The sequence below is a fragment of the Cupressus sempervirens genome, chromosome 2 (genome assembly GCF_028749045.1).
Source record: "Cupressus sempervirens isolate cs-2001-9-10 chromosome 2, ASM2874904v1, whole genome shotgun sequence".
Lineage (NCBI taxonomy): Eukaryota > Viridiplantae > Streptophyta > Pinopsida > Cupressales > Cupressaceae > Cupressus > Cupressus sempervirens.
The window spans coordinates 770,314,587-770,336,050 of record NC_143119.1 but is presented as its reverse complement, the minus strand read 5'-3'; the positions used below and the strand labels follow the sequence as shown (position 1 = coordinate 770,336,050).

The 21,464-nt window shown below is 29.6% G+C and overlaps 1 long non-coding RNA gene across 2 annotated transcripts in view; it reads left to right on the top strand.

The window, feature by feature from the left end:
• Nucleotides 1–2,785: 2,785 nt before the first annotated feature.
• LOC149575727 (uncharacterized) overlaps nucleotides 2,786–21,464 on the top strand; it is a 32,315-nt gene continuing 13,636 nt past the window's right edge. The window contains exons 1-2 of one of the 2 annotated variants that reach the window (XR_016360222.1): nucleotides 2,786–3,174; nucleotides 3,301–3,329. This is a non-coding gene — a long non-coding RNA (uncharacterized LOC149575727). The remainder of the gene's footprint in view (nucleotides 3,175–3,300; nucleotides 3,330–21,464) is intronic. The other variant, XR_016360223.1, reaches the window with a different exon arrangement.

The following is a 21,464-nucleotide window of genomic DNA, read 5'->3' as shown; positions in this document are numbered from 1 at the left end:
CTAATGCTAAGGAGGTCTGGTACAATCTCTTGTGAGACTACTGAAGAAAGGCTATGTTTTAAACATGATTGGCTTGCATTCACTTGGAAATGCAAGATGGAAGGCATTCCCTCTCACCAATCCTGCTAAGGCAAATCTTGGGAGGTAGCCTTTCTATGGCTAAATAATCTACGTAGTAAAAAGAAAGAAAAGTAGAATTTGGAAGCAGGCTTGGGAGTTTGATCACTCTAAGAGAGTGAGAGCATATCCCTACTACTTTGATCTCCCAAACACGATAAACAAGATATGTTCAATTACGAGCCTTTACCTATAGAAGACAAGAGCCTCCTATTTAATTTATGTGTTTGTTCATTCTGAACTTGATTGCTACTGACCTTTACAGAAGGTTTGACATTCTGATCAACTTAGTGAGTTGAGAGCATAGGCCTACTTTTGAATAGATCAACAAAATCAAACTTTCTAGTTAAACTAGGTTATGAATTTGAAAATGTCACAATCTAATTGAAAAGGGTTTAGACTAACCTGATTTGATGCTAGCAAAGACTTGGTGTATTTTTGAGTGTCTTCATTCCCTTCTCACAAATTTTAGTGGCTTGTGAGTTCTTGTTAGCCCAGAAGAGATCGATAAACTACTAGCAATCATATCTGCAAGTTAGATATGGTGATTTACAACTCTGATAAGATGTGCTATAGAAAATGGCATTTTCATTACAAAAATGTGTAAATGCTTTATAATATTAGTCAAATACGCTATTTAAACATGTAAATGTGTTACAAAATCAGGAAAATGCGTTATAAAACAAAGTAGATGCATTAAAAAACATTTCAAATGCTTTAAAATACAATGCAGATGCGTTAAAATAGTATTCATAAGCATCAAAACATTAAAGAAGTCTCAGATCTAGTGGTTGTGAGCTTGAGAATGTCTTCAAAATATTGTTGCTCCTGTTATGGGTCTTCTCAAATATTATAAAACCTTTAGCAAGTCATATCTGCACAAGAAACCATAGAAAAATACAAATCTACAAGAAAAATAGGAGATTAGAAAGAAAAGTTAAAGAAAATAGAGGCTTTAAGACGAAGCCCCATTGTGGGTGCCAATTTGTACATGATGAAATTGCATATTCACAAGACCTTAGTGCAAAGTGCAATTGAAGTAACAATTAGCTAATCTAGACCCAAGAAATCACTGATAAACAAAGATTCTACGAACATCTCATGTTTCCCTAACTACAATCGCTAAAATTGCTCTCTAGATCAACATCTTAGTGATAGTTTTAGAACAAGAGTATGCTTATGAATATAGAGCTATCAAAGTCTATGCTAGATCTGTATGAAAATGCAGATATGTGAAGATAATAACTCTAGAATGCTAGAATCATGTGCATATGTAAGTCTAAATGATGTTAAATAACACTAAATAGATGCTAAAATGATATCAAAATGACATGAATTCACTATAATAACAATGCTAAAAGAGATGATAACTCTAAATGTGCATATAGTTCAGATGCCTAGAACTTGGGTCCTTTTTCTCTTGAATTTCTCTCCTATTTATAGGATTTTAGAAGGGGGTTGGGGTAAGGATCAAGATTTTACTTTTGATTGGAGGGTAATAGTGAAACTATAAATATCTCATAAGACACCAAGAGGAAGAGTCCAACAGACTTAGTTTGTGAGGAAAAAAGAGGATTTTTCAATTCTTTTAGATGTAAATAGAAGGATTTTCACTTTTGTGAGGATAAATGGCTTTTATTAATTTATTAAATGTTCAATTTATTTTCAACTTTTGTCTTTTCCTTTTTCCTTTTTAATTTCATTTTATGATTTTATGAATTATTTTTCCTCTATTAAAAGTGATTTAGGTCTTTTTTGATTTGATAGTTGATTTGATCGATTAATGACTTGATGTTACCATTCATTTGAAAGTCTATTGTTTTCCTTCATTATCTGATTTTGTCTTTAATTTGCATTGTTTTAGGTCTTTGCCAATTTTTTGCTGTCTACAATTATGGTTGTTGGTATTTAAATTTTTCTTGAAAACCCCTATGAAGCAATTTCCCTTGAGCTTCCTCTCTAACTTCTTTCCTCTTTAAACCTCCCATCCTTTTCCTTTCTTCACAACTCCTTTACCTCAAAGTTGTATCTCCTCCATCTATCTTATCTCCTCCCCTAAACCCCTTAAACATTCAATTTCTCCTTTTTAATGATTGTTATGGTTGCATCATCCTCCTCCTTTCCGCCTTCCTTGAATGTTCCTCTTTTCTTCTTTCTTTTTTTAACCATCTTAGTTTATTTTTTCTTTAATTTTTTTTTGGTCTATTTTAATTTTTGATATTACTTTAATAATTTTAGTTCTTTCATCCTTTTTAAAAAAAATTCTCTTACTCTTATTATTATAAGTTGTCATCATATCGTCACACTCAAACATTTCTATCCTTATTAAATTTTGGTACAATATAATCTTGTCCATCCTTATTAATCATTTTTTCTTTTCTTAATTCCTTTCATTCTTACTTTATTTTTCCATCCCACCCCACATCCTCTTCTTTCACTAGCAACTATTCATTAATCTTTTCATATGTTTTAAAGTGTAAAGAATTAATGTATATTATTTAAAGTCATTTAATCAACATACCTTATAATATTTTAATTTTAGTTAACCATATTCTACTCTCTTTTAAAGGCAAACACTTATATTTAACATTCAATCTGTTTAAATACATATATATATATATATATATATATATATAGGTATGGAGCTTTTTAAAATTATTATCGACCACCTGAGAAAAGCAATACCTTAAGTGCACTTTCATGGAACTTCAGAAATATTGTACGGGACGGTGTTCATGGATTCCAAGCCTTATGGAATGAATCCGCACCTTTCACGTTTGCTAATTTGCGCAACGCCATTAAATCCCACAGGATATCCAGTTCTCCAGGTTGTGATCTCGTTCTTCTAAACCGGAGAATGAATCGGTGCATTGTTTTTCAAGATGTACTCTTTTGCGCTTTGAATGCGCTCAAAATGCAGCAGTTTGGTAGGACCAGGATGGATCTGTTCTAAATCTCAAGCCCTAATGGACTGTCCTTCGGAAGGGCGAGATATGGCAAGATTTTCGGGTTCTTGTTTTGGAAGAGTACACTCCTGCAAAGTATTTCGAAGCAGAGGTACAAATCTTTAAGAAGGTCCACATTTCATCTCATGCCCCTTTCCTGGGTGTTTAGAAAATGATTTTATCTGCAACTCTTTTGTCCATTTCATTTTTCTTATTTCACTTTTGTTTTTTGGTGTAGCCAAGGACAAGATCTGCTCAGAACTGTATGTATGCCTTTCTGCCCTTCCTTTAAATTCTAGGTTTTCATGTCTATATACCTATTTCTTTAAAGAAAGGGGGAAAGATACAGTATCCTGTTAAATAAATGGTGGTTTCATATGGTTTATTAGGGTTTGTAAGGTGAACACGGTATTACGCTCGTTGTCGTTGATCGACCTTGTTATTTATGGTGTTTTGTCTGTTTCATACAATAAATATGGTTTCTATGCCTGGATCTCTAAAATGTAGAAATTATAGAATAGAGAACTTTAATGCTTAAGTGCACACTGAGCAGATCCGCTGTAGATCCCGAACCCTTTAAAATTAGATCTGTAATTTCTTCCTGTCGATAAATTTAGGGTTTTCCGATTTTCTTTTGAAAGCGTTCATTCACTTTGGAACTTATGCAAAATAAATATTCTACTAACCTGTTTATCGCCACTTCTTCCAACTAAGAATGCGATGTCTAGCAATGCTCACTGGATCTGGAATTTAGAGACTCTGTAAGCGATGTTAGACCGATTTTTAAAATAGATTTGCGTGTCGTTATTTTTCTTGATAAGGCGATTTGGGATCCTAAGATAATGATCCACAGGCCTTCCCAAAGCAGCATTTTTTAATCACACGGATTGTTTAAGCTTAATCAACTTAAGAACACCTAATTGCTTGAAATTATTAAGGCCAAGACGCACATTTCTATAGTAAATATCCTCATAAATCATCCTTACAATGCTAAACCTTCGAAGGTGGATAACTGTTTTTTAAATAAAACTCCCATTTAGAAAACTTATTAAACTGGTCTATATCTTGGACCATTTCTATAGGTGTAAAAAAACTGATGGCTGGCAAAAACGATGATATTATTCTCAGTTTGAATAATATATGGCTTACTTAAGGTTGTTCAGGTTTTTGTGGGACATAAAGTTTGTCATTTTTTTCTTTCTTTTTTTAATGCCTTCGAATGTTTCTCCCTAATCAACTGGCTGTTTGATAAATTTGTCGTTTGCTTTCCAAAATTGGAAATGCATATGAGTGACAAGTCCTTTGCCTAATAGATGGTCCAGATGCCTGAAAGCAGAAATGTGGTTCATCATGTCTTATATATTCTAATGGATTTTACTGGTGGCTCTTCTTTCAGCCTTGAATAAGTTGCACGTTTAGCTCTTTCCTATTTGTAGCACATATTTTTATAGGGAGAAAGTCTAGAATAATTATCATTTGTTCAAAGTTTGAATAGATTCAATTGAAGACCTCTCACATGAGAGACTTTACCATTATGTTATAGGTCTTGCCTTGTGCACATTATGTAGTTCATTCTTTATAAGTTTTCATTACTTAATCTTATGAAAAAAATATTCAAAAGCTAAAATATACATTGGCTGGCTGGAAACAGTATTGGTGCAAAGAGCTTAAGCCAATTTTCAGTACCTCACCTAAACAGCCAACAAGTTTTTGTTTTCTTCTAGACTAGAAGATCCTTTTAAGCACTTGAATACTTATTTAGATTGAATCTTTTCATGTAAGTCATTGGTGTTTACTTCTGCAACCAAATGAGGTTTGAAGGTCCGTTTGTATTTCAGCAAGTTGGATTTGCTATCTGCAGTGACGTTTTTGAGCTCCATGTTTCACTAAACGAACTTATGGACGTTAATTTATCGTGACTAGGAACGGAAAAAAACACACATATCTATCAAAAAGGTTTGGCTCAGAGAGATGAGACGTATCCTAAGTTAAGTTGTGTTGATTGAAATTTGTCTTATAGAGATTTTCCTAGTCAAAATCAGTTTAATAAAGATTGCACCACTTATCAAGTTTCAATTCAGCATTAACAGCCATTTATAATCACAGAAAGAGTAGCCCGTGCCACAGTGGTGTTAAAGAAGATTTGATGCGCAAAAATTAGGAGGCAAAAACATATCCCACTTTTTCTTTTCTTAGCTGATATTGGATGAGGCTATCCTTCATATAAAATGCATCTTTGACTTTTTTTTTTTCAAAATTACAAAAATACAACGAATTTTTGTGAAAATTTCAGTGTGATTTTATAATGATTTCAATGAATTTATGATGATTTTGCAGAAAACATTACAAAATCTGAGAAAAAATTGCTATATTTTCATAGATCTGGAATTTTGTTTTTATGAAAATTTTGGCTATTGAATGCGTTTTGTGGGGAGGATAGCCCGCACCTTCGGTATTAACAAGAGATTCAGGCTATCACATTCTTGAATTAAGGAACCTTTAGATTGATATGTGGTCTTTCTTGTCGAAAAAATACACTCTATCTCATTCTGAATTAAGAAACCTTTAGATGATATGAGGTCTTTGTTGTCTCGTAATTAGTCCCAACTAGCGGGCTATGTCATTGTCTTAATTAGCATATACTTACAGATAAGTGAAGTATCAAAAGGACATAAATTCTAAATAATGATTGCGTCGAAGGGGAGTCGAACCGGGGATCTTGTATGCCGTGTTTTCAAAGATTGATAAGTTTGCTATTGAATTGCTCTCGTTATCTGTTTGTGAGCTTTCTCATAACATCCTTTTACTTTGTAGTAAGGGTATTCATGGCTTCTTTAGCATATTCATACAGATAAAATGAAGTCTCAAAAGAACATACGTTGTACGTAATGATGGCATCGAAGACTAGTCTACAGTATGCCGTTTTTGTTTTTGTTCAATTTTCCGTTGTTATCTGTTTGTGAGCTTCAACTTTCTTTACTATGTAGTGAGGGTATTGATGGGTAAGAGCGTAAGAGCATATGATTTCGTGAAAATAAAGCTTCTCTTAGCGATGGTATACTTGTTGTCTCATCTCTCCATCCTTTGAGGTTATCATCCCTCAAGGCATTTTGGAGGACAAAGGGGATATGGGTTACAGTTTATAGTATTTCTAATGTGAGAAATCATCTAAATAAAAACAAATTTACAGTGGACGTAGGACACTCCAAACATATTTTAGAGATGGTCTTTATAAAAAAAAATATTTTTATAAGATTTATAAAACTTTTTATAAGAACTAAAAAGACCGTTAAGTATATCAAGATATTATAATAAGAATATTTTTAACATTTTTAACAAAAAATAATGATGAACATATTAATGGTATCATTAGAATAAGAAATAAAATAACCATGACTATAGTGACAATGACTTTATATTAACAATAAATGTATACTACTTTAAATTCTTTGTTAATGATACAATGTGTTAAATTAACACTAATAATGATAATTTGACTTTCTAATTTCATTGTTTAAAACAATTGTAAACTATAAGGCTTTGTTTGGTTGCAAGAATTGGGTGGGAATAGGAAAATCTAAATACCCGCATTCACCAATTTGACATTTGTTTGCAAAATACAAATTGGAATTAGAATTCGCCTATCCCAATTTGACCCCAAAATGAGCTTAGTGGAATTCTTAAAAAAAGATGGTATAGGAATAACTTATTCTTATTCCAATTTTTAATAAATCTAATTTGATGGGTTGTCGAGTCCATAAATTTGTCGTTTGACTGTATTTTGCCACTCAAATGCATTTTTGGACTATTTTCTCTGTTCATCATAAGATATAAACTAGGTCAACATTATTTAATGTTTAATATGTATTTTTTTAAATGACAAAAAAGACAAATATTATATTCGATATCTTTTCTAAATTTTCTTAAAACTATCTTCACAAATAAGTCTTGTGTTTAGTCTTATAATTATAACTATGTTGAAAGAATATTTAAATATCATATTAATGATCTCGACTTATTTGTATTTTTTATTTTCTTTAATATATTTAAAATTAAAATGATTTTAGTTTTGATCTTATACTCTTTAAAATAATTTTTTAATTTAGAATTAAAGTTATAATATGCAATGTAAAATGTCCTTTGAGTTTAAATTCAAAGGTTGTGGTATATTTTTCACTTATAAAGTCAATTTAAAAAATAAAATAAAAGCTAATTAAAATAATTTGACTTTAAAAAATAAAATAAAAAATTGGTTTTTATAAATTAAAAATCTTATTTATTAAAAATATTACCAAACTAAAAATAATAATTTAATTATTAAAATTTTAAAACAAAACTTATTCTAATTCCCATTTTAATTGTTGCAACCAAACATAGAATATGCATATTTCGACTCCTCTTCCATGTTAACTAAACAAGTCCAAATGATATTCCAGAACTTGTTTTAAGAATGCACAAATAGTAGAAAAGAGCTTATTCTAGCATAGATGAATGCTGCATTTGGCAATTCTTGTAGCCAAACGAGCCCTAAAATTGTTGATTTGGTATTAAAGGATGTGTTTAGCATGCACTTCTCCAAACATCAACCAACATAATTTTAAAAATAGTCATTGAACAATTGTTACGAGAACATATTCTCAATTGTCTCATTACCCAATATTGCCAACATAGTATATATAGATATAATGTTATATGTTTGAATTATGGAACTAAGTACTTATATTCTTAATTATTTGCTTTATACTCTTCATTTATCTTGATTCCTTGTCTATTTTTCTTTCTCTTTACATATTTTATGCTCTTAAAAGATCTAACTTGATGCTTGTGACATCTTACAATTTGAATATTTCCTTTGTTTGATCTTGGGAAAGAATTTAGCTATGAATTTAGTGAGCACTCATAGTTTTTGTCATAATTAAGAATATAATTTACTTTTTAAATTAAACTTTAAAATTAACTTCTTGGTCTTTAGTCAATTCTTTAATCATATTATGTTTTGTGACCTTGGTTTTTTCCATTAGAGATAACACCTTGCTCATTTCTTGTAATAAAAAAATGTGTTTAGTTTAGCCTATAATATTGTTTCAATTACTACGATAAAGAGAATAAAAGCTTTGAAATTTACCATGGTACACCTAATCATAGTCCTTAGATAAAAGTTTTCTATAAATTTGTGTTCTATTTTTTGAGTCTTTTGTTGGATTATTTGTATAATTGATTGTAATATTTACTAAGTAGTTGCCTTTTAAAAAATATTTATATTAAAATCTCAAATTTTTAATCTAATGTTATATTTGTTAATGTTAGCATATACATACATTTATACATATATGTATGTGTTAAATAATTAAAAATTATATTAAATACTAATGAATAGATATGTCTTGTGAAAGGACATGTATATCCATATATTTCATCTAATATAAGAGAGATGGATGCCACTCAGAAAGTACATACTAAAGACAACAATGCAATTGCATTTACAATCATCCTCTTTTCTCAACATGGTATCATAGTAATGATGCAAATGTAAGGAATTAATCAATATCATATTGTTTGATATTTTGTCAAGGAAAACACAAAATGATAACAAAAGTTCTGTGAAGCTATGCAGAGAAGGAAGAAAATAAAAGAGTTCTAAAGAATACCTTTGTTTCTTGCATTCGGTTAAGGTAGGCTTGCATTGGAACTGAGGTTATGCACTTGGGAAGATGATAGATCTCGAAATGGTGGAAATATCAGAGTTAGAAGATGAGGAGTTGTTCGTGTATGCGGAGGAGTCGTAGCTATTGAGGAACATCTACGAGGACTTGAAGGGAGTGGCTACAACGCTGTCTTAACTCCATTGTCACTATCAACATTTTAGCAAGATAAACATTATCTCCCACTTCTTGTTTGCAGATTTTAACACGGTAGGAGATGCCAACCTTTGCTCCAATATTTAAACATTGCATGCCACCAACATTCTTAGCCCTTACATCAACATCGTGGCTTTGTAATGATCAAACCTTCATCGACACTTTAAATAGTGCACTTGAGTACCCATCATTAAGAGGCAGTAGTAAGAAGACTGTGGAATCAAAATTCAGGAAATGTTAGATCGACATAAGAACTAGAGCATTGTGGATAGTATGATAAATTCCTCATGTCATTATATGATTGCTAGAATGCTCAAGGGCCATTTTCGATATGAAGATAATAATAACAAATTATGCTAGCTCCAATAAGAAGTAATTGAACATACATATTTTGATGGGAATACTATAACTAGAAGATTTAATATTGAGGGTGGGCTTGATTCTATTAAGGCACATGTACCTTAGAGTAAATAAGAATAACATCATTTTTGTGTTGCTCAAAGACAAGATACAAGGCTAATAAATCCCCCTTGTAATACATTGAATGATGGGAGTCCAAAAATCTAAAACTAATTCCTGGCGAGGGTATTGCTCCAAAATACACACTTTATATATATGTTGATATAGTGACTTCAACTAGTTAAGAAAGTGAGATCAGGTTTATTAGAAAGGCAAAATTGGTGAATTAAGTTTCTGAAGGGGACATTTTTCTATTTCTTCCAAACATAAACACAAGTATAAGAGCTATATGCCTTGATCTTTTTCTCTGAGAATATTATTACAGGAAAAGGGAGATTGATTTCAGACTCAAAGGGAGTTTGACAACTCTTCAATGGTAACATTGGATGAGTAGTTATGAAGATTGATATTCAGAGGGAGTCGTAAAGTCTATGTGTGTGACTACATGGTTTTAATAGGCTTCCCCTTGTGTATTTCATGAGGAAGTGATGATTTTCAAATGAATATCACTTGTATTTGTAAAAGTTATTGAAAGGTGATAATCTTACAATAACTTAATTTTCTATTATGATGGATATCTTACGATGACTATGCAAATCATGATAGATTATACTTTGCATGGTGGATGTTCATATTGTAAGCATTATCAAAATGTGTGTGCACATACATTATGAACATTTTGAGTACATAGTGAATGTTATACAACTTAATGTTCATGAGGCCATTACAAGAAGTACTTGGTGAATATCATGAGATAACATTCAAGAGATCATTACTTATATTACTTGGTGAATATCTTGCAACTTGATATTCAGGAGGCCATCGCTCAAAGAGTACATGGTGAATGTCATATGAGATGACACTCATATAAGGCTATTACTCCTAACATCACTACTCAGAGTATTTGGTGAATATCATTTGTTGATATTTTGAAGGCCAATACTCAAGATATCAAAATGTTGAATATCTTCTGATCAAATATATTTTTATATTACATTGAGGTGATATATGATCCTGTGTTTATGTTCCATAACCAAGAGGGAGTGTTAATGTTGATGTATTTTCAGTTGGATAAAACTCACTAAAGAATGATAAACATATTATATTATATATGTGGTATGTGTGTGTTGAATAACAAACAATTATATTAAATACTAAGGAATAGACATGTCTTGTTCATATTTCATCTAATATAAGAGAGATGGATGTCATTTGGAAAGTACATACCAAACACGATAATATAATTATATTTACAATGATCCTAATTTTTCAATATTTCTGTTTTTTCTCATTTGTACTCCTTAATATTGATTTTTTGAGGCACAATCAACCAAATAATGATACATTTGAATTTCTAAAATAATAACAAAAAAAATCAAAAGAAAATTTTGAAATGTTATGCACATTTGAATGTCACTACATATATGAATTCAAGTATTACTTATTGTTTTAGTATACTTCACTTCTGTAGGAGATAAATAATTTTAATACAAGATAACAATATTAATATTTTATACATTCAACAGTTGATATTTAATTTTCCTATAAATAATAAAAGTTCAATAACTAAATGTTATATATTTAATTCTAAGATGTCTTTAATTCTATTGTGGTCAATTTTATCTTTTCTTATATAAATCATCTACATTATTTTAGATTTAGTCTACCAATTCATTTGGGCATGTTGGCAAGAAATGCCATCTTGGCTTTTCCTTTTGATTTCCTAGTAATCTCATGCACTTTTTAATTTTTTTTGGGTCTAAGTAATAAGATTTCATTTTGACATCAGGATGTTAATCTTGGATAAATTTTAAATCGTTGAAAAAATAACATTGAAAATTCCTATAGTTTTAAGAATAATAATATTATTATCCAATTATTTTTACTCCTTTCTATTTTCTTCCTCTTTGAATCACGTGTACTCTCTCTCTCTCTCTATCTCAATTTCTACATAAATGCATAACTTTTTTAATTTTATAAATAAAAAATTAATTACAACCCTCAAATCCTAGAAAATAATTAGTTAATTACTTTTTTAAAAATTAAAAAAAAGACTACATCAACAATAAGAAAAACTAAATGAAAGTTATTCTTTTATAGCAAAATAATTAAGTAGATGAAGGCCTTACCTTACAAACTATCTTTGAGAGAAACTTTGATGGAGGAGTAACAACTCACTTTACCTATCCCACAAATTTAAATCAGTGGGTGGATAAAGTACTCGAAATTTCTAATCCACCATCTCTTATAATTCATTTTACATTATTAATAGCCTCTCAAATCACATTTCTATTAATAGAGAATCAAAAAATAAATGTCATGTTGTTTAGGGAATTACTTCACCTTCAATCACTCATAAGTACAAAATAAAAAATAATGTACAAAGTTGGTAATACTTCATTACATGCATGAAAAATTGGTGTTTATCAATAAGTATAATGTGAACTAGTGTTACGGGACTCGGACTCGCCTCTGACTCGGAAAGTCAAAATTCGACTCGGACTTAGACTCGACGATCGGACTCAGCTAGGACTCGGTAAGGACTCGAAAAATCATACAAGTATAATAACAAACTTTTGAAGGAAAAAATTGAATAACATAATATAAAGTTGAAGATTTAAGATTTAAGATTCAATCCTTAATAGATTCTTGACATGCCACATCATTTTCAGAATTCATATACATTGTAAAAAACATCTTCCAGAAATCTTTATCTTTTTAAAAAATTTTTTTTTAAAAAAAAAATTTAAAAAATCAGAGTCCCGGGCTCTGGACTTGCCTAGGACTCGGCGAGTCCACGTGGACTCTGCTAGGACTCGGTCCAGTTCGAGTCCAGAGGCAGATTGCCTCGAAAACATGAACTCTGCCTCGGACTCGCAGAGTCCTGGCATGACTTGGCGAGTCCCGTAACACTGATGTGAACTAATACACTACCTTAATATTGGGACAAAAGTGGATAATCTAATTAAATGTGGTGCAATTAGATATTAGGGGTTCAAAAGCAAGCTTAGAAGGTATATGTTACTTTGTACATGTCAATAGAGCAAGTATCATCCAATATGTTGATCTTTTTAGGGTTGTGATGTCTTTCCTAGACCAAAATTTTATGTTCACAACAAATTCATATAAGTTTAGAGCAATTCTACCCAAGCTTTAAAAAAACTAACCATTGGATTCCTATTGGTAATGTTACAAGATCGCATAGAAGAACCACTATATGTCTATAAGTCCATTTTATTGATAATTATTTCTTATTGTTACATGTTTTATGGCAAGGAGTTGTGGGTTATAATGTGCACTTGTGATTTTCAATAAAAACTTTCTACGAGTTGAAATGCTTGTGATAGTTCATCTTAGCTTTTTAAATTGAAGTTTTAATTGATAATGCTATAATCAAAGCTAATTTTGAGTTAAATAAAGCATTAGGAAAAGGTAAATAAAATTTTATAACCAAATAATATGTTCACATGATCCACATGATAAAAATAGGGAGTACTAACTAGTATGTGGAGAATGACATTAAAAATATAACTATGAGAGATAGAAAAGTATAATGGCTTAGTAGATTACCTCAGAGAAGCTTAGTAGATTTTTCTAGAAAGCCATAAGTGAGTTGCAAACATAATTTTAAACATGTTTCGTAAAGAAGAAACTAACTAATAATGCTGTGTTATTTTTTATGAGAGTCTATACAAAAATTGCTACCCTTTCTATCCATTTTATTCATTACATGATAAATAGCTTATTCTCAAATTAATTTATGATTTAGCTAGCTTCTAGATGGATATTTTTCAATTTACTAGTCGATAAAATAATTAATTTATGATTTATGAGTGACAAAAATCTTGAAGAATTTTATGTTGCATTTTCATAAATTTACTAGCTATATAGCTAACCATATGAGGGTTTTAAAGATGGAAAATGCTTTTTTATAAAGAGAATGTTTTGTCTCTCCAAAAGACACGCAATGTCTAACAAACATCTACCCTAACATCTACTTGATTAGAATTTTCTCTATTTTGCACATCAAAATATGCTTTTAGATGTCACCTCATAGCCCAAAACCAAAAAACATATTTTTGTTTCTATCAATAATGTGTACCTCATTAATAAGGCATTTATTCTTAACATATATATATATAGGAAAATGAAATGCATGCAAAATTATTTTAGATATCTAAATGGTGATAAACCATTTAACAATAATTTAGAAATCTCCAAGGTTTTGAATCAATGGACCATAGCATTGAGTTTAACTCAATTCCTTGGAATCTTTTGGAAAGATAATGGTTTATTGCATTAAATTCAAGGAATCTATATATTTTACATCAAAATTTATAGATGTGAGTAAATATATGATCTCCATCGTCATATTTTATAAAGATAGATTGTTGAATAAATAGTAGCTTCGGTCATATATAGGAATGATGATTGATTTGATGATATGCATGTATATATGTATATCAGAATACTATATATTCTGACATACATACATACACACATGTACACATTTGTTTGTATTCATCCAAATCATTATTTCATATATTTTGGAAAACAATTATCACTCTTGTATTTGAATGAAACTTTACATATGATCATATTGGAGATAGATTATTGTCTGTATTAGATTGTATTGGACCTAGGTATATTGTACATCTGTAGTTGTAGATTTTGCTTTTGATTATTGTCATTTTATGTTCTTCATATTTTGACCAATAATGATCAAATGTTTGATTGAGTGCAATTAGATTGAAGTTTGATTATTCTTCAAATTTGATTGGCGATATGACATATATATTGGCTAAATGCAAACTATTACTAATCCTAATTATTAATCAAGCCATTTGTTTGGTAAACTAATATTCACAAATGAAGAGGCATGTCATGAATAGTAGTGCCTCCACTTTGTCTACACACGTCCATTCATGGACATAATTCCCCATTAATTATATATACTCGAACCAATCGGCCTAGAAAAGTGCATAAATCAATTAATGCTTTGCCCTTTGGATTTTAGTGACTATATATATTAAATTTAGAATTTTAGATTAATATTTAGTATTTATGAATATTGAATTATTGTTTCCAAACACATTTCATAGAGAGCAAGTTTTGATTACATCCTTAACGGATTACCAAATTATATTTTAAAAATTGAAAAAGCATAGATTAAATCTAAAAGAAATATAATCACATTCGATATAGATGAAGAAAATCCATTAGGCAAATTATAAACCAATGTGCCATATAACATCAAATAAACCAATGTGCCATATAACATCAAATTAACTTGATGTATCTTTTTAGGAGACTTTTGGATCATTATAGAATTTTATTATTTTACAACTAACTTAGGATGATGTTTAAATGGTCAGGTGGTTTATAAATTTTCAAGGATGGAGTGGGGTAAACCAAGGTTATATAGGTATAGATAAGATGTCCCTATAAAAAATAAAGGGCCACATAATTTAGTGGGTAACTCAAATTCTAATAGTTTGAGAGTTTGTGGCATATCTTATTTTGTAATCTTTTTTATTAATTGGTTCCACATCCAAAACCACTATTTGTGGAGGTTGATTCAATTGATCGGGTGGAAGGAGTAGCAAATCCATATCTCACTTAGACCTAGTTTAACTGGATATAGTTATTAATTGTCCAACTTAAGATTTATATTGATACCCAACTACAAATCTAGATAAGTAAGCTTTCCAATTTTTTGTTCCTTGTTCCAATCATTTATGTTTGTGAGTGGTTTTGGAAGTAAGAAAGTGTTAAAACCACATAGAAAATTGGAGAACAATAGGCATAGGACATTTGTAATAAGAGGGGCAATTGCTTTGACCCAGTGCTATGAACTTGTGAGGCCACAAATGAGGGGCCTTATCCCCAATGGGATTTCAACCACAACAGAAAGAACAAAAAATATAATAACTTAATCTTTAGAACATGCCACTATTGGCAATAGTCACATTACTTTGAAATGGACATTAAGCGCATAAAAAGTATAATAGAAATTTAATGAAATAAAAAAAAGATCTTAGTGAAAATGATATCTTAACATTTGTTCATATAGTTGAAGAAAATTTATTTATATCTTATAAAGCTTAGTGAAGAAATGAATATGCCAATTTTATAACAAGTTGTCTATTCTACCTTTCTAGTAGCCTTCGAAATTCAAAATAAACAACAGTTGTGATACAATTGGAGTCCCACCTAATGCAAAAAGAGCAAAAGAAATGTGTTGATAACTTTGAGAAAATCTGTGTTGTATGCAAGTTTTTGCATCAATAATAAAATAATTTTGCCAATTATATAAATGATAATTTAATAGGTATTCAATATTCACATAACTTGCTTTATCGATGTTTTCATGAGGGTAGTCATATTAATGTTAAAAAAATTAAAATATACAAGAAAAACATTTATTTTTCATTCTTAATTCTTTACTATTGGCTTTAGATACATATAGTGTGTTAGTGTTTCTAGGTTTATGGAGTTATATTAATGTAATATGATTTTTTTAAGAATTGTAAAAATAATTTTTTGGGAATTTTTTAGAGAAATGTAGATATATTTCATTTTCTTATTTTTTATCGGTGGAATAAGAAACATTTTGAATTTTTGAAAAGAAAAAATAAAAATAAAAATATGAGGAACAATTAGGAAAAAGAAATATATCTTAAAAATAAAAATGAGATAATTGTAAAACATTACAAATGTAATTAATATTTCTAGAATAGAGGCAAATTAATAGTAGAAAATGAGTACTACATGAAATATTTTGAATTTTTGAAAAGAAAAATTAAAAAAACCTCTAGCAAAAATAGGAGAAACTAATGAAGAAAGAAAAATAGTCTTTATAAAATAAAAATAAAAATAATAGAAATGTGAAACATTACAAATATTATTAAATATTTCTACTTTGTGTGCTCAAGCTGAGTCTCATTGTTGTGCCAGCAAATTCTTGCTTCTCCATTGTATGATTCAAGTGTTGTTGTTGGCAATATTCTTTCCGAAATGAAGGTTTCAATTGAAGATGATATTGGACTAGATTTGAGTTTACATCACCTTCAATAGATAGACACTAATTGAATTGGAGATGATATTGGATTAGATTTTGAAGCTACAACATTGTTGTATTCAAGGTAGATGTTAAGATGAAGGTTTAAGCTGCAAAATATAAAGCTATAAGGGTGAAATTGAAATATTAATAGATCTAAATTTCAACCTCCATTTTGTTAGAATTGGATAGAGGTGGAAAAATTTAGAACTATGATATAAAGTCTCAAGTAACATTAAGACAACACAAAAAGATGGAAAGGGAAATAAGTTTTAACATTAAAAAGTGTACATTTTTTTATTTTATATAATAATATATTAGATAAATTGCATTTCTATATAATAATAACTATATACATGTATCTAATATATTATATATTTTTAATGCTCTTTAGGGACACATCCTCTACCAAATTTCTTCATACTCCTTTCTCAGATAGTACAGGGATAATAATTTCTCATCTCCAAATTTGTTTTCTTTCTTTTCATAAAGGGGGGACATTTAAAAAATTCTACTTAAAGAGTAATAGGGTATGGGAGTACCATAGAAGTCTCCAAGCCATATGGGGACTTTTGATTGTCCCCTCTAGGTCAAGCCATTTTTAGACTGTTATTATTACAAAATAAGATATTTTTAAATTTGAAAAAAATATGACTCGCCACCAAAGATACCCAAACCATGCTTAACATTACCAAAACCTAATTTAAGAATAAAATAAACAAAACAAATTTTTTTTTCCATTTTCTCATTCTTAATAGAAGAGAAGCAATTGGTCAAGGAGTGAACAATAGTTGGAAGATGGGTTTATGACATCAAATTTACTTGAATTGGGCTCATACACATACCATCTACTCTGTACAGATATCTATTTTAACAAAATTGTATGCTTATTGTTTATTGTTTAGTATTGTAGTTTCTTATAATATTTTTTTAGCTATGTATTATTTTATGGTGAATAGTTTATCAATGTAATGATATGCATATTTGAAATATGCAATTGGTCAAGGAGTGAACAATAGTTGGAAGATGGGTTTATGACATCAAATTTACTTGAATTAGGCTCATACACATACCATCTACTAACTATGTGCAGATATATATATTTTAACAAAATTATATGCTTATTGTTTATTGTTTAGTATTGTAGTTTCTTATAATATATCTTTAGCTATGTATTATTTTATGGTGAATAGTTTATCAATGTTATGATATGCATATTTCAAAAAATAAAAATAAAAATAAATAAATAAATAAAAAATAAAAATAAATAAATAAATTATATATATATATATATATATATATATATATATACGCGCACGCATGCGCGCACACACACACACATAATTTTGTTCTATTCCTTTAATAGTTTTCTCCTAAAAATTGGTCCTGAATTGTACTTTGTGTCTTAATACATATATGTATAAGAACTGTTTATATTAGCACACTTAAAAGTTAGATATAATAGATTTAAGATTCACCCTATCCATTTTAAAAGATATGAGTAACTAAGATCAAGCTTTCAACTATAAGAATAATTTTTATAAATTGACAACCATCTAATTAAAGTAATGGTAAATTATTATATTTTTATGAATAACTTATTAAACTCATTTTTATTAATATTTTTTAAAAATATGAAGAGGTAAATTATTGAATAAATAATCTTTTAATATATTAAATATAATTTTCATTTTTAATGATGAAATTTGAATTATTTGATCATATTAAGTGAAATTAAATTTGAAAATCCATTTTAAAAAGTAGGTAGAAATGATCATTCTAATCTTAAAATCAAAACTTTTATGATGGAGCTCTATATAAAAAGGGTTTACCTTATTAATTAGGCAGCAATTTTACATAAATGAGTAATTTTCCTCTTTAATTTATAATTAAGTAATAATTTATATAAAAGACTTCTTCCTCACTTCATATGATTTTTTTAGCTATTAAATAAATAGATTTTCTTTGCGGATCACTATTAATAGTGAGTTGATGAAAATATCTTATTATTTTCTTTATAATTTGAATTCTTTTAAGTAATAAATAATTAGCTTTGTTAGAAATATTGCAGCATTGGATTATCTATTGAATTTTTTATAGTTTATTAAATAAATAAATAAACAATGGTTCAGTTATATATATAAGTTTCTATTGATATCTTTTCAATTAGAGTAATAATTTTGAGAGCAAGATCTACTCTTAGTTTTAAGTTGATGAGAATTTTGTCCCACTCACTTATGTGAACATTACTTAGAGTTTGTGAGCTTTGTGAAGTTTGAGTCTCTTTCAAGGATTAACTATCCTTATACACACCGAGGAACAAATTAAGTCTAAAAAATCAAGTCAACTTTGACTATTTAACATTTTTAACCTAGGACTCAATTGTTAGTGTGTGTTGTTTAAGTCAATCGTCAAACACTTACTGATATGCGTCCATTAAGCTCTTTATAAATAAGTGAGACAATTCTTATAGAAGTATAGATTGATGCTCTCTTAAGTTTGATGGTATTTTGGGGTGCAAGATTCTTTTGATTTATATTTGATGGTATGTTGATCTACATTGGAAAATTCCTTTGAGAAAAAACAGACATCACAGAAGTGCATATCTATTGTGTTGATTTAAAAGATATTGTAAGCAATATACAAAGTCTATGTTCTTGCAGCTGTTTTTTAAATTCTTAGAATAATTCCAATACCATAGCGACTTCTCTCAACAACACCTCTTTCTTTATGCAACACTTAATTTTACAATGCAAAGAACAAACAGTTGCTTTCCCATATTTTTGGGAAATTTTTTATATACACAATCTTTACATAAATAATAAATATTATCTATTAGCGCATAGACATTGTCCAGGCCTTAGTTTAGTCTCCCAAAATCATGCACAAGAAAGAAACCAAACTAAATTACCACTTGTCACAAAAACTTCTCTCAAAACTTCCGTTCTCATGACACATTGCATATCTCTCTCTTTCTCAATATTGCATCTAATTTCTTTTGAACCCCACTCCTCAAGAAACAATTAAATATAAGATTAGTTTATTAAAATACCGAACGGCTTAAATAAGAGAAGGATGACCATTAAAATTTATTTTAATTTAATTTGTATGAGAATCAATCACCTTAATCCTAACAATGTCTACTTAGTTTGGTTTGATTGAGCTGCAATGAGATCTTTTCTGTCTGAATGGGCTCAGGCGCTATGACACCATCATATCCACCCAGTTTGATTGAGAGCTGCAACGAGATCTTCTTTCTTAATGAGTCATTGCTACACATGGTGTTTTTGCATTTTAGGCTCCTAGTGCTTGGTACAGTTGTTATTAGACACGCATCTAGAGTTTTGCCAAAAGTAACGCAAGAGTTTGTGTGGAATCCACGAAGCAAGACAGAAGCATTCAAATGTGATGATTACTTTCAGCTGAGTATCGCAAATCAGCAATTGGATTCAATTCAATGCATGTGTATATTATCCTTAGTAATCGTCCACACATGGATTCAATTAATGTTCCTTCACTGATTTGAAAATTAATGTTGTTGATGATAAGATGACGTAGAGTAGAAGGCTAAATAAGAAACTTATTGACAGATTTAGAAAGGAAAGATTGACGGAAGACAAACAGAAAGCTATAATGACTTCAAACGGGGGCCCGAGTAGAAATCTGTAATATGAATTTATAAGTGATTTTCCAGGTACAAAATGCCTTGGGAACAAGAAGTTTGCGATGTTGTGTGCTCAGTTGTTGCCATAATTCAGTTATAGTCCTCTCAATAGATCACGTACTTGTCGGATCAAGTTCTAATAGCCGTGCTAGCCGTGGAAGTTGTACCTACACAAAAAAAGAAGGTTGGATAGATGGGTTGCTTATGTCAATGAAATTGTTTGAAATAAAAAGAAAGCGTGTTGTCATATAGCAGTGAGGCTAGATCCAAAAAAAAAATGTTATACATTGACGATCAAAATGCTGTTTTTTTTTGAATGTGATCAAATATGTTTCTGCAATAGCTTTAGCTTAACATAAAAATTCAAAATGAAATCATCAAAGACAAAACCTCAATATGATGGATATAATTTTCTCCAATGTTTAATTGAGAAGAAATAGAAGAAATATGTGGATGCGAGTGTATGTCTTGTCCTTAATAGAATACTCATTTACTTGGCTTCTATTGAGAGAAAGAAGCTTGATCCATGGATAAGAACATTTGGAATGCTTGTGAAGAAGTCTAGGTCTTGGATGCTTGTTTGGATAGCTTAAACTTATTCCTTAATTGTAGTTGTATATGCTTGATAATCTTGATCATGGTTACCAAAATGAGAAGAGATAAGGTGTTTATATTTCTCATCATACATACTTGATCATGGTTACCAAAATGAGAAGAGATAAGGTGTTTATATATCTCATCACACATCTTAGGGGTTAGCACTCAAGTAGGCTGATTTAAAGTCCACATTTGGTGTGGTTGGGGGGTTGCAAGATCTATTTTTGTGGAGCTGGTTGTCCCATGAAGCAAGAAAATGGTTTGCTATGAGACTAATCAGACTCTTATCCTCAAAAATAGCAACCTCTACTTTTTAGGGTCTAAATTTGGGCGGGTGGAAAAGTTGGGGGACTAGAAATTGCCAATGTCTATGCCAGCATCAAATGACAATTTATTGATTTTAAAAATTAAATTAAAAATCATTTTAAAATTGTATCTTAAATTCAAATTTATTTAAAAATTGGTGTTTTGATGCCGACATAGACATTGCCCTAGAAATTGCCCCACTAGCTTAGGTTTTTCTTCTACTAATTGTCAATCATATAGTATTTTTCATTTCATATAAATAATTTTTTTTAAAGATTTGCATTTATTTTGTAAATGAATTGAACATGTAAAATTAAAGAAAATCATGAAACCACCTGCTTTAATAAAATATAGGGCTTAATATTTGTTTAAATGAACTACACTACATAATTTATAGGACTGCCCACTTGGAAAAAATCCTTGCCCCTTTGTTTATTTATTTATTTTGATCTCGTTTG